Here is an 11,264-nt window from a genome sequence, read left to right as displayed (position 1 = left end):
TCTTTATGTGAAGTTTACTTGAGTTATATGGACAAAGGTCTGACTGTAGACGCACAGACATTTTACCTGCCGAAAAGCTGTCCTAGAACATACGCGCTGCCATACAGAGAACTAATTTCGTGCTGTGAACAGTAATATACTGACTTTTAGATTTTTTTTAATTTATTTTTTTCCAGTTTTGAAACCCATTATGACACTAAGTAACCTGTTTGGTGATAGAGACTGTGCTAAGAAAAGAAATCACAAATTACATAAGCCATGTATTTTCTGTGCATTAGCCTTTCACCAGCTGTTTTATCTGCTCTGGGAATCTAAAAATCCCTCCCAGCTTTGAAACACAACTGTGTCTTAGATACTGTGCTGAGGAAAAATTGCTTGCTTCTTCCAGCGCCGATCTGTACTTAGAACACCATCCCTGCAAGCTGTATGCATGTGCTTAACTTCAGGGCAGAGAACACATCTACTCAAATTACGAGAAGAGTTCGTAGTGAGAAGTGTGAAGTCTATGCACAAATCTCAGAAGGGGAGTTGTGGTTTTCATACTTCGGGGTCAGGGACCTCAAATCTGTAACGCACCTGCATTACAGATGCCCGTATTGTGTTTCACAGGCTGCTCCTCAGCTGCCCTCAGTTGTCTTTCTCTACAGTGAGCCTACAAGCACAGCTCCGAGCACAGCTGGTGGCCGTGCCTTCTCGCATGTGCAAATCACAAGTCACCTGAATACTCAAGAGTGTCCGGTGTTTATGTGAGGAAGGAGCTTATTCTACCCCTGAGCACATCCAGATACCCTTCCCTGAGGCACATTTGTAAGTTGGGGTCACCAGTCCTCCGCAGACCTTTAAATATTACTACAGTACCAACACATGCTAGTGATTACAGTACTTGAGAATATCTATGTTTCCACTGAAGATGTGTATGTTTTCTACTCATTAAGGATGGTGCTTGCCTAAGTGTTCATGTAAATCATAGCAGGCAATGTTTATACAGCACCCAAGCCCAGTGCAAAACAGCTGGAGGAAAAGATCACCTTCCACAATTATCAGTGCCATATTTGGTTTTAGATAATTAATGAAAGACTGAACAATTCCACCCTGGTTTCATCACAGCATCATCCATGTTTAGGGAGAGAGTTTACAGCCACCTCATAACTTCTGCCATCAGCTTTATTAACAGACAGCTACCTTGCTCTGCTGTGGTTGGTACAACACCCTGAAACATGCCTGAGACCTAAAGTGTGCCTTATATTATGCAGAATTATTAGGAGGTGACTTGAGCTTGCTGTGCGTGTATATACACAGAGAGAAGATACCCAGTAGCTGGCAGGCAAAAACCTAACCAGATACCACGGCTGGAAGCTGAAGTTGGACAAATTCAGACTGAAAATAAAGCATGTTTGTTTGGTTTTTTTTAACTTATCTTTTTAATACAGCATAATTAGCTACTTGAATAATCTATTAAGTAAAGCAGTAGACTCTCCATCATTTTAAATCTATAATTCAAAGCTATGGATTTATTTAAAATACACTCTTTACTAAGTTCACGTTGACAAAGTTTTTTTTGTCTATATTATATAGAACATGACAAGAGATGACCTGAGTGATTTGAGAAACCACAGAAATGAATTCCAGTGAATTCCATAAAGCTACAGTCTTGTTAATGCTCTAGTCACCCAGCTGTACAATACACATGCAGTTCCAATGCCCCACACATCACCTCCCTGTGCTGAAGCAGTAGCAGAATAAAGGATCTCAGGAACCTTGCTGGCTGGGCTGTGCCTGGGCAATAGTTGGGTAATCAAAAGTGCACTGGGAGAATCAGTTTTATGCAGGTGGGCTGTGAGATTTAAAGGTGGAAAATCGTCATCTAGAGAAAACAAGAAGGCCAGTGGGCTGACTACAGGATCTGCGGAGAAAGGCAGCAGCTGGCTGGGGAGAGGCACCAGAGTGCACATGCTCTGTCGTAGGGCACTGAAGTGCTGGAGAGGAGAACTGGGAGCTCAGCGGGGCACTGACCTAAGTCTTGGAGAACACAGCAGTGGAAGGAGAAGGCAGAGAACTGCAGGCACATGTTTTACTGCTCTTCACACTGGTTTGCACAGCCGTTCTGGTACTATGGGATAAAGACATTTGACATTCAACCATCAACAGATGGAAAGCAAAATTTTAACAGAGGAACACATTAGACCACCCAATGGTCTGAAATCTCCAAGTGACTGAGCAATCTGGTACTGGTATTTTCAAATCAGCAATTTATCTTTGCAAGAAGACCAGTGCCAACAGACTTCTATGAACACAAAGAACAAAATGACCTTATTATTTGTATTCATAGAACAGTCTTAGCCCTGAAACCAAACCAAACCAACCAACCAAATCTTCCCAGCACAAAACAAAGTCAAGTTCAACTCAAAGCAGGCACCAGTGTTTTAGAATACACAGAACAATGCTCATGACTATAAATAATTATTGGATGCTTTCATAGCATTAGTGTTACAAATATGCACAAAACCAGCATGCAAAGCTGCTGATACCTGGTAAGTCTTGTGTCAGTGCATGAAAAAACAGATGCAGTGATGCAAGGCACTTAGTCCATTCTTCTGTTCTAGGTTCCTGAAAACAATATTGCAAGAGAAATGGAGAAATAGGAGATAAATAGAAGAGAGAATGATTTTTCTATTATGGCTGCATGTATTTATGGGGAACAGGGTGTGTTTTCTGTTGCCAGTCTAGCAAAACCTGCTGGGATTTTTAAAGGAATCAGAAAACCAAATTTTGTTAAATTTCTCCATTCATCTAGTTTGCTTTGAAAATTGCAGGCTTTGGGCTGTGTGAGAACGGTGCATGGTATCAGACTATAGAGCTGCCAGGGAATGGATATAGGCTGAATTTTGGAGGGACTGGGATTTCCTCAGAACAAAAGCTTATCCCATTAATGACATGTCTTGAGAAAGCTTATCCTGTCAAGTAATTTATCACCCTACTAACTAGCTACTGAGCATGGATAACGCTTTTTTGCTAGATCAGTGAGGGAAAAGAGAATTTCAGAAGAAAAGGTTTTCATTTGGGGATTTTAGGAGATTGGGAGAAGAGCTGATAGGAGTTAGGCTATCTAAGTTCTTTGAACCATGAGAAAAACATACCAAGAAGGATTTTACTAAATGCTCATAGTGCAGCTAAAATACAGCCTTTCTGTTGAGGTCAACCTAATTACCTAGGTATTTAAATTATGTGAATTGGCACAGCCCTGTGGACTGCAGTATTAGATTTGGAGTATGCAGAGGATGCGGCTCTAATTACTAATATCGAGGTTAATTAAGTCCATCATATATTTGTGAATGTCTGGCTTAATGCTAACTATGAGACAATTCTGACATGAGATTTATTATAAGACGTCCCTATAAGCCCCACAATTAAGAAGCTTCATTTCCTATGAACTTTGAGGTTGGCTCATCTTAATGTTCAAGAATGTTCAGGCTCCATTGGAAATGCTTGCTGCAGTCAGAGTCTTTATAAGGTCAATCATCTACTCCATGTACCTTTTTTTCTACTAAGAGGGTATCCTCAGCATGTTTTCTTGGCATTTATAAGAACTCAACATCTTTTGGTGCTCTTCCAATTTGTTATGTTCAGCTAGAATTGTCCAATAGGTTAAAAGACTATGAAGGAAGATGAGGACAGGTAGGACAATAACTTAACCTTTATCTCCTCAGCACATCAGAAAACTGTTTTTTTTATATATATATATGTGTGTGTGTATGTATGTACACAGACATACATACATACCCATACACACAGACATACCCATACAATTAAAGGAATGTCTCCTAGACCCAGAAAATTATATATATATATATAAAAAAGTAATCACTAAATATATCAAATATATGATCTTATGTGTGGTTCTCTGAATATGCCAATCAAATAACTCACTTGCCTTCCTCACAAGGATTCAATCAAAGGCTTAGGAAACAAACTCTATCAGTGCATGCAAATGAAGGTCACGCATCAAACTGCTGTGCTCTCTTTTTCAGTGACATTATGATTACTATTTCAGTGAAGTACTAATCAGGGAGGTCACATTTTTGCTATTCACTGTTCAAGCAGGCAGTACAAGGAAAAACATCAAAGTTAGCAAAGATGTATTCAAACCAGTTGTTACTTTGATGAAATCTGAGATTGTTTCTTGCATACAAGCACTCCTTTTGTGCTAGAAGCCTACTTTTAAGGACTGTCTGAATTCACTAGTGAAGGAATTCCTCATGTAATCCACAAGTAAGAGAAATATGAGTAAGGGGATTACTTAAGTTCATCAGTGCTAAAATGCAGGATTTGATAAATTATCTTCATAAATAGCAATGAACAACAATGGGATATTTTAAGGGGTATTTCAAGGTATCTATCTAATCAGAAGATGAGTTGTAGGTGAAATCCTCCAGCCTGCAAAAGTACTCCTATCTGCAAAGCAACTGCATGTAAGGCATCCAGCAGGAAGAAAAAAACACATACAGAAAAGGGGAGAAAAAAAGATGCTGGTGAAGGCACCTGTAGTGCAAAGACAAATATCCAGTTGTGTCTTCTTGCAAGAGCGCAGAATGGAAGCTGCGAGGATGCGCGACAACTGCCTCTGTAGGAGAGGGGAATGGAGGGACAGCGGAGCCACAGCCTACCTCATCTGAGTATGAGTGATACAGTTCAAGTTCACCTCCAAATTTGGGGAAGTAAAGAAGAGGCAAGACTTGAAGGACTACAACCCCCACATCCTTGGTCTGTATGTATCTCTGCCTTGAAAAAGAAACCATTATTTCACAGTATTTCATTAATGGCATTGAAAATAACTTTTAGCAAGTATCAGCCATAAGATGAGTGACAGCGAGAGGTGTAGTATCTCCATTAACACTACACAGAGAAGCTACCTTTACCCTGTGTGTGTGCGGTAGTGCATCCCCTGACATAAGTAGTGCTAAAAAAAGCCACCAATGCATTATAATCAGTCAACAATACTGGACTGAAGCAGATGCACTCGGCTGTGTTCACTCAAAGGCAGTACAGAAAATAAAAAGTTTGCCAACCCAAACCACCACCAACCCCAAACACTCCAAATCTGTATTAAAGTTCACATGAAGATCAGCTATTTCTTGAAATCTCACTACTACATTTCAATATATTTTATTAATCATCTCAAGCCAGATAATGCTTCTGAAAGCAGAATAATCTTTCCAAAACTCTATCTAGCTACACAAACACTTGTGACTAGGTAAGCCCAAGAAAACTGCACTGAATAGAGATAAATTTTATGTTAACACTAATACTTCAGAACTCAGAGCAGACTGAAAATTAAGCATTTTCCCTGTTCAAGTGTAGTCTGTGCACATGCATGCATTTCCTTTTTTAAAACATGAATGTAACACATGGAGGCAGGTAGACAACAAGCAGTCCTGGGGAATGAAGTCACCGATTCCTTAGGACGTGTTCAGCAGAGTCAGCAATCCCAGGAACTTCCTTGTAACAGTGCAGATGAAATGCTTTCATCCTGACTCAAGCAGGCTGCCTTGAATAGTTTCAGTTCCCTGCTTATTTACTCTATAACTTCTGTGACAATAAACCACATTGTCATTTTTAGTGATGCATTCAAGAGGGACTCATCTGAGGCCTGATTGCCTGGTGCAGAGTTCCCAGTCATTGTAACATAATGAGTTTTAAATCAGTCTAGTACAACTCAGTAAGTAAAACAAGGTACCTGCAGCTGTGCTTCTCAAATTTTCCCATACCAGGCCTTTCCACTCTGTTTCTTAAAGTCCATCTGCCCATCCAGTCTGGGCCTAATTACTGTCCCAACATTAGTAGGGCAGAGATGTTCAAACCTCCCAATACCACTCCTTGGATGCTCCCCTGACCCAGCCCACATGCTGACATGATGGGTTCTATCTAAATGCGATCAGTTCACAGAAGTGCTTTTTGTGCCCCCACAACCCCAAGATGCAATAATTCACAAATCATGTAATCAAGTCCCTTGCTCTTCACTTTAAGGATTGATTACAGTAGCAATGAGAAAATGAGTGATGCTGGCTTTGTGCTAGGGGAGGGCTTGTATACAACACACGAGTTCTCAGGTGGAAGGAACCAGCAAGATTTCCAGTCCACTTGTGGGTCAGGACCTATTTTAGCTTGATAAAAATGCATCAGGAGTCAGGAGTGTCCCTGGAGTGTTCTTGCTCAATTTCTACCATTTAGCCTCAACCTCTGTTAACACCAGGCCACAGCTGCTGGTAGCATTATAATTATTAGGTTGTTAGGATCACATAAAAACCTTAACAGCCAGGGTTATGGGTACCTGGCTATTACTAGGGCTCCCACTTCCAGCTCTGAATCTGCAATTGCACGAGAAAAGGAAGAAAATTCCCTCAGAATTTCAGGAAGAACATTTTGAGGAGCTTTCCTTTGAGAGCTTATCTCTGACTGCTTAGTCAGACCTAATCCTGCTTAGTTTAGCTCTGAGAAAAATCACAAACTGATGGTGGGGTCGCCAACACCTCTGATTATTTCTCACTTGTTTAATGCAGCATGTGCAAGAAAGAATGGGGGTCTTTACCCCAAGGAGGTTGCAGTTATTTCTCTTGCTAGCCTTTCTCATGACTATCAGTGCATTTTTCTGAACTTTCATGATCCCACTGCAAAGCGAGTAAAGTGCATATTTCCTCTGTATAAGCTGTCTAGAGTGCATGAACAGCATATTCTTCTCATCTCAAGAGTTTTCCATCTGTTGCCTCGAGAGCGATACATGGAAGGGAGGGGGAATATCAACAGCAATTGTTATATCTCAGTGCATTTTGATAATACCAAGTGTGCTTGTGAAATCTCTCTTCCACTTGAGCAACTGCTAAGTTCTCTGAGGAGACATTTCCCAGGTTTTATTTTGAAGAGAACATTGCTGCACTAAGCTGTTACTGTGAAGCCGTGCCTGGTACAGAATGATGGGCAAAAAGGGGCTCGAATCAACTCTCAACAGCTTTGTCTTCACTCCTCCTGTATTTTAGTGCATGTTCTTGCATTACCACCTCTTGCACTGGTTAAAACTGACTTGGTCTCACTCCCCAGTAAGTGCAGTGTTTTTAGTTCTGTTCCCTCTCTTCTCCACACCCAGTGTACACAAGCTACACTTAAAACAATTTACCTGTCCAAGCCCATTCCATTCTCTTCTGTCATTTCTAATCTGATCACTTTCAGAAAGCTAATTGTGTCTGCTGGGAAACACCTCTGCTGCTCTACAGTGCCCAGAACTGTCAAGGCAACCGCATTGTATTTTGGAAGAAAAGGCACACCTAGAAATTGTCATACTGGGTAACTGCACATTCCTCTGCCAAATGGTTACAAGCAGCTGAATTACAAGTTTTAGAATATATCTGTGAATAATGTATAGTCATGGATAAATTGGGGACAAAATTTCTGAGGAAAAAAAGAAAGAATTATTTAAATTAGTATGGTAACTAGGTATGCTAAACATACACATAGGATACTATGGCTTTAGAGTAGGAATACATTAGACTCAACTTAAGCAGCTTTTGTTACAAAGTTTAAGCTCTCTGGCTGGGTGAAGATCATTGCTAGCTACCAAGATTTTGGTGTGATTACATATTCTAGACTTAAAGCAACCTGAGCAACTGCACCAGGGAATACCACTAAGAAAAAACCCCTGAGCTTCTGCTGTTTTGAAACAGTGAATATATGAAGAAAGATCTAAGTGGCAGAAGGATTAAACCCAACAGTATGAATGTTTGTAAGACCTTATTCCACACTTAACCTCTCTACTGGGCAACACATACAAGACAAGGCTAAATGCAGATGGCAATATTGCTGACCTGTTTTTGCCATGCTGGCTAAAGCTCTGGAAGTAATGAAAGGTATTTCTTCTCTGTAATAGCCTACAGCCTGAAAAAAATCCAGATGAAGAAAACCAGAGGGTAAGACTAAACACAGACAAAGGAAGACTGGCATGACTAAGTGCTATTGCAATTACCACCTAACTTGAAGGTTGGAGAAAATTATGCTGATGAAGTCTACATTAAAAAAAACCAACCAAAACCGAAGCATCTCTGTCACACTCAAATGCAACTCTGCACAGTAAGTGGAAATTAGAAAAATCCCTAAACTGGGTTTAAATACACCACTAAAAACACTTGTACAAAAATTGGGCTTTAATCCAAAACACAGGCACAGCAGGGCAGTCTCTGCTCAGCTATCACAATACAGAGCCGCTTGCTTTGAGCTCACTTTGCTAAAATGCTTTCAAGTGAGTATTTTGAGCCTTCAAAATCATGTATACATTTTGGTTTATCCTTGATGCAACAATATGGGGATCAGGTACCACAAAAAGAATAACATGTTAAAAAAAATGGCTTACAGTTACTGAGAAGCTGTGGTGGAAGTATTTTGTGTTTGAAGTTTGCATTTTAAATACTAGCTAATGCTTCATAAATGTTTCTGTATTACTATTTACATAGATCAGGAACCCAGCCAGTGCTTGCTAACAGATTTGGCTTGCTTTCCAGTTCCCTCCAGCCTTCAAAAAACAAAAAAGCGAACTAAAAATCCCCAAGGCTGTTACTTTCTGAGCCCACCACATGCCTGTGCTCAATAATCATCAAACTGAAAGATATTCACTAAGTCCTCAAAACAAATTATTCATAAAGAATCTGTCACACTGAGAGCTGAAGTATGTTTCTGTGACAAGAATGTGATGCGGTAGTTTGCAATTTTTAAAATGGGTTTTATAATGAACCTGGATTTGTAGAAAGAAAGGGCAAACTAGTTCAATTAATGTCATTATTATTTTCACCTAAACATGGAATATGCTCTATTTTTTACAAACACAGCATTTCAGAGCTTAACGACTGGTAGCATAGATGTGATACTGTTCCCCTAGAACAGTAGCAATGTTTTCAATTAACCCAAGCTGACTTACTGCCATCCCAGAGACTGTAGGATGGTCTGGGGGAGATCTAAGCACTAACTTCACAACCAAGCAGCTTTAAATGAATGGATGGACACAGCTGGTGCAAAGGCAGCTGAACATCTGTCCTCCTGGTGGCCTTGCTAAAAACCTGTGCAAAATTCCCAGCCCCTTGCAAGGCTTCCTTGTGCATGTAGATGTTCAATAAAAGATAGGTAGGGGATTACCTGTATAGATGAACATATGTGTGTGGATGTACACACAGCCACTTTTAGATATGAAGAACCCTTCTTAAGGTCCACTCCAAAATAGCACATACAGGGGCAGCTCCATAAAGATGAGGGGGAAGCTGGAATACATATGAAGAAAAGCTGTAGGGTGAAAGCCAGTCATGGACTCCCATCCAGCTAAGAAAACAAAATGCACAGTGTAGCCACAACAAGCAGCGCTAACATCACAGAGTGCAATATGGATTATACTGAGCAGACCTTGCCAGTTACCCCCACCTAAACAATCAAGACCGCTCACAGGTCAGAGCTGTGCTTTATTATCCACTAATTCCTTCAGCATGAGTTACAAGAAGGACATACATTTAAAAGCAGTAATTCATGCTGTTTCTAGCAACTTACTGAAATAACATATGGTTCCCAGTGCTCCCTACAGTTACTCCTCACATCATCTCTTTAAAACAGATACTGTAGGTAATAGGTAAATATAACAAATAGGTTAATTAGATTTATGCATGGGGAACTCCGACAGAGATGCCGTTCTGCTGGGCGTCACCCTTCCGTTCTCCTCTTAGAATCCAGTCCTGCAACTGCTTTCAGTAAGAGCAGGACTAGACTGATAGATCGAGAGTATCTGAAAGTCCCTACCCAAAGCATATTGGCAGGAATCTGAAATCAAGTTAGAACAGACTGATAAGAGAAGGAGGTTTCATTTAATCTGAATGCCAAACACCTCTCCTTTGCACATGCTGGGATTGAAGGCTGATACTCGTCTCATCCATTATTCAAAATAGAAGTGTTACCTTTTAGTGCTCAGATTTCTATCAGCTCATAGCAAATCACAGGAGAAAATTCCGTGGGGCCAGGAAACAGGCAGAAGAGAAATAGTTTTACTCTTTCTAATAATATGAAGTGCTCTGTGTTCTGGGAAAACATCTTATTTCAGCATTAACCAGTCCCTGTGATACCTCTGTACTTCATTCATATGACTCCCCCCCTCACAATGAAGTCCAGGGTGGGAATGTTATGAAGAAGCATCAGCACAGGCCATTGGAAACTGGCTTCTTGTCTGCGATGGTTCCTGTATCTCAGGGCCAGCCTGGGTGTTATTTGCAGTTGGACGATCAAAGACACCCAGCCTGTAAGCACGGATTTGGTGAGAAAGCACCACCCCTTCAGAAGATAATGCCCATCTGAAAGAAGTGTATCCATTCTAATTCTCTTGTGATGGTTTTTCCTTTCCTGTTGACTCACTCACTAGAATTAAAAGCCCTTTGGATGGTATGTTTTAAATACCTACATATTATTTCTACTAGTTGATTTCATGCAGCCTTAAAATAAATACAATTTTGAGCAAAAAAGTACAATGAGAAATGACCTTATGGTTGAAACTCTGGCTTAAAATTAGGAGTAAAATGCATCCAGCCACAGGTTTGCTGGGCAGCCACCTATACCTGTCTCAGTATCCCGATTTGCAAATGAGGAATTACAACATTGCTCTCATTTTATGAAATGCTTTGAGGCTTTCAGGTAGACAGTGCATTATTCTGTTCACCAAAAATACCATACTTCTTTTGCAGTATGGTGCCCCACACCTAAGTAGTAGACCTTCCCTTCCCTGGTTAAACACTTGCATCACCTCCCACCCCTTTAGCTGGTGTGAAGGCTGACAAAACAGAGCACAATGTGCTCTCGTAATTTTCCAGGCTCTTGCAAATTCAAGAAGCAACAGAAACAAGCATTGCTGGGCACACATTAAGGGAACCCAAGCGACGCTGAAAGATCTCACAGAACATATTGTCCAAGAGCTGAGATAGTGGCTGTTGCCCTGGTCTGGGACGGTTTTAGACGACAGGCAAGACAGAGCCTTGGGCGGGGGCAATAGATGTTGGGTGTTTTATAGGAAGCTCTTTGTCTCACTTCCAGTGGATCTACAACACATGCACCTGGTGCTGAACTATAACCATCTCCAAAGACAAGGAACAGTGTAAGACAGCTGCAGTCATACAGGAACCGAAGGAAATTCAGAATAAATGGGAAGCAAGGTAACTGTTCAGCGGGGGGAATTGGTCACTTACCCACCAGTGCCCTCC

At 40.8% G+C, this 11,264-nt stretch overlaps 1 long non-coding RNA gene across 1 annotated transcript; it reads right to left on the bottom strand.

Annotated features, from left to right (window-relative positions):
* Positions 1–1,486: 1,486 nt before the first annotated feature.
* Positions 1,487–3,523, bottom strand: LOC141934246 (uncharacterized). The gene is made up of 2 exons (XR_012626295.1): positions 2,529–3,523; positions 1,487–2,110 (listed from the first exon to the last, which is right to left on the bottom strand). It is a non-coding gene; the product is annotated as an uncharacterized LOC141934246 (long non-coding RNA).
* Between the last annotated feature and the right edge of the window lie 7,741 nt (positions 3,524–11,264).

Source organism: Strix aluco, chromosome 1 (genome assembly GCF_031877795.1).
Source record: "Strix aluco isolate bStrAlu1 chromosome 1, bStrAlu1.hap1, whole genome shotgun sequence".
In the NCBI taxonomy this organism is placed as follows: Eukaryota; Metazoa; Chordata; class Aves; order Strigiformes; family Strigidae; genus Strix; species Strix aluco.
The sequence above is the reverse complement of the archived record's forward strand: the minus strand, read 5'-3'. Positions and strand labels throughout refer to the sequence as shown.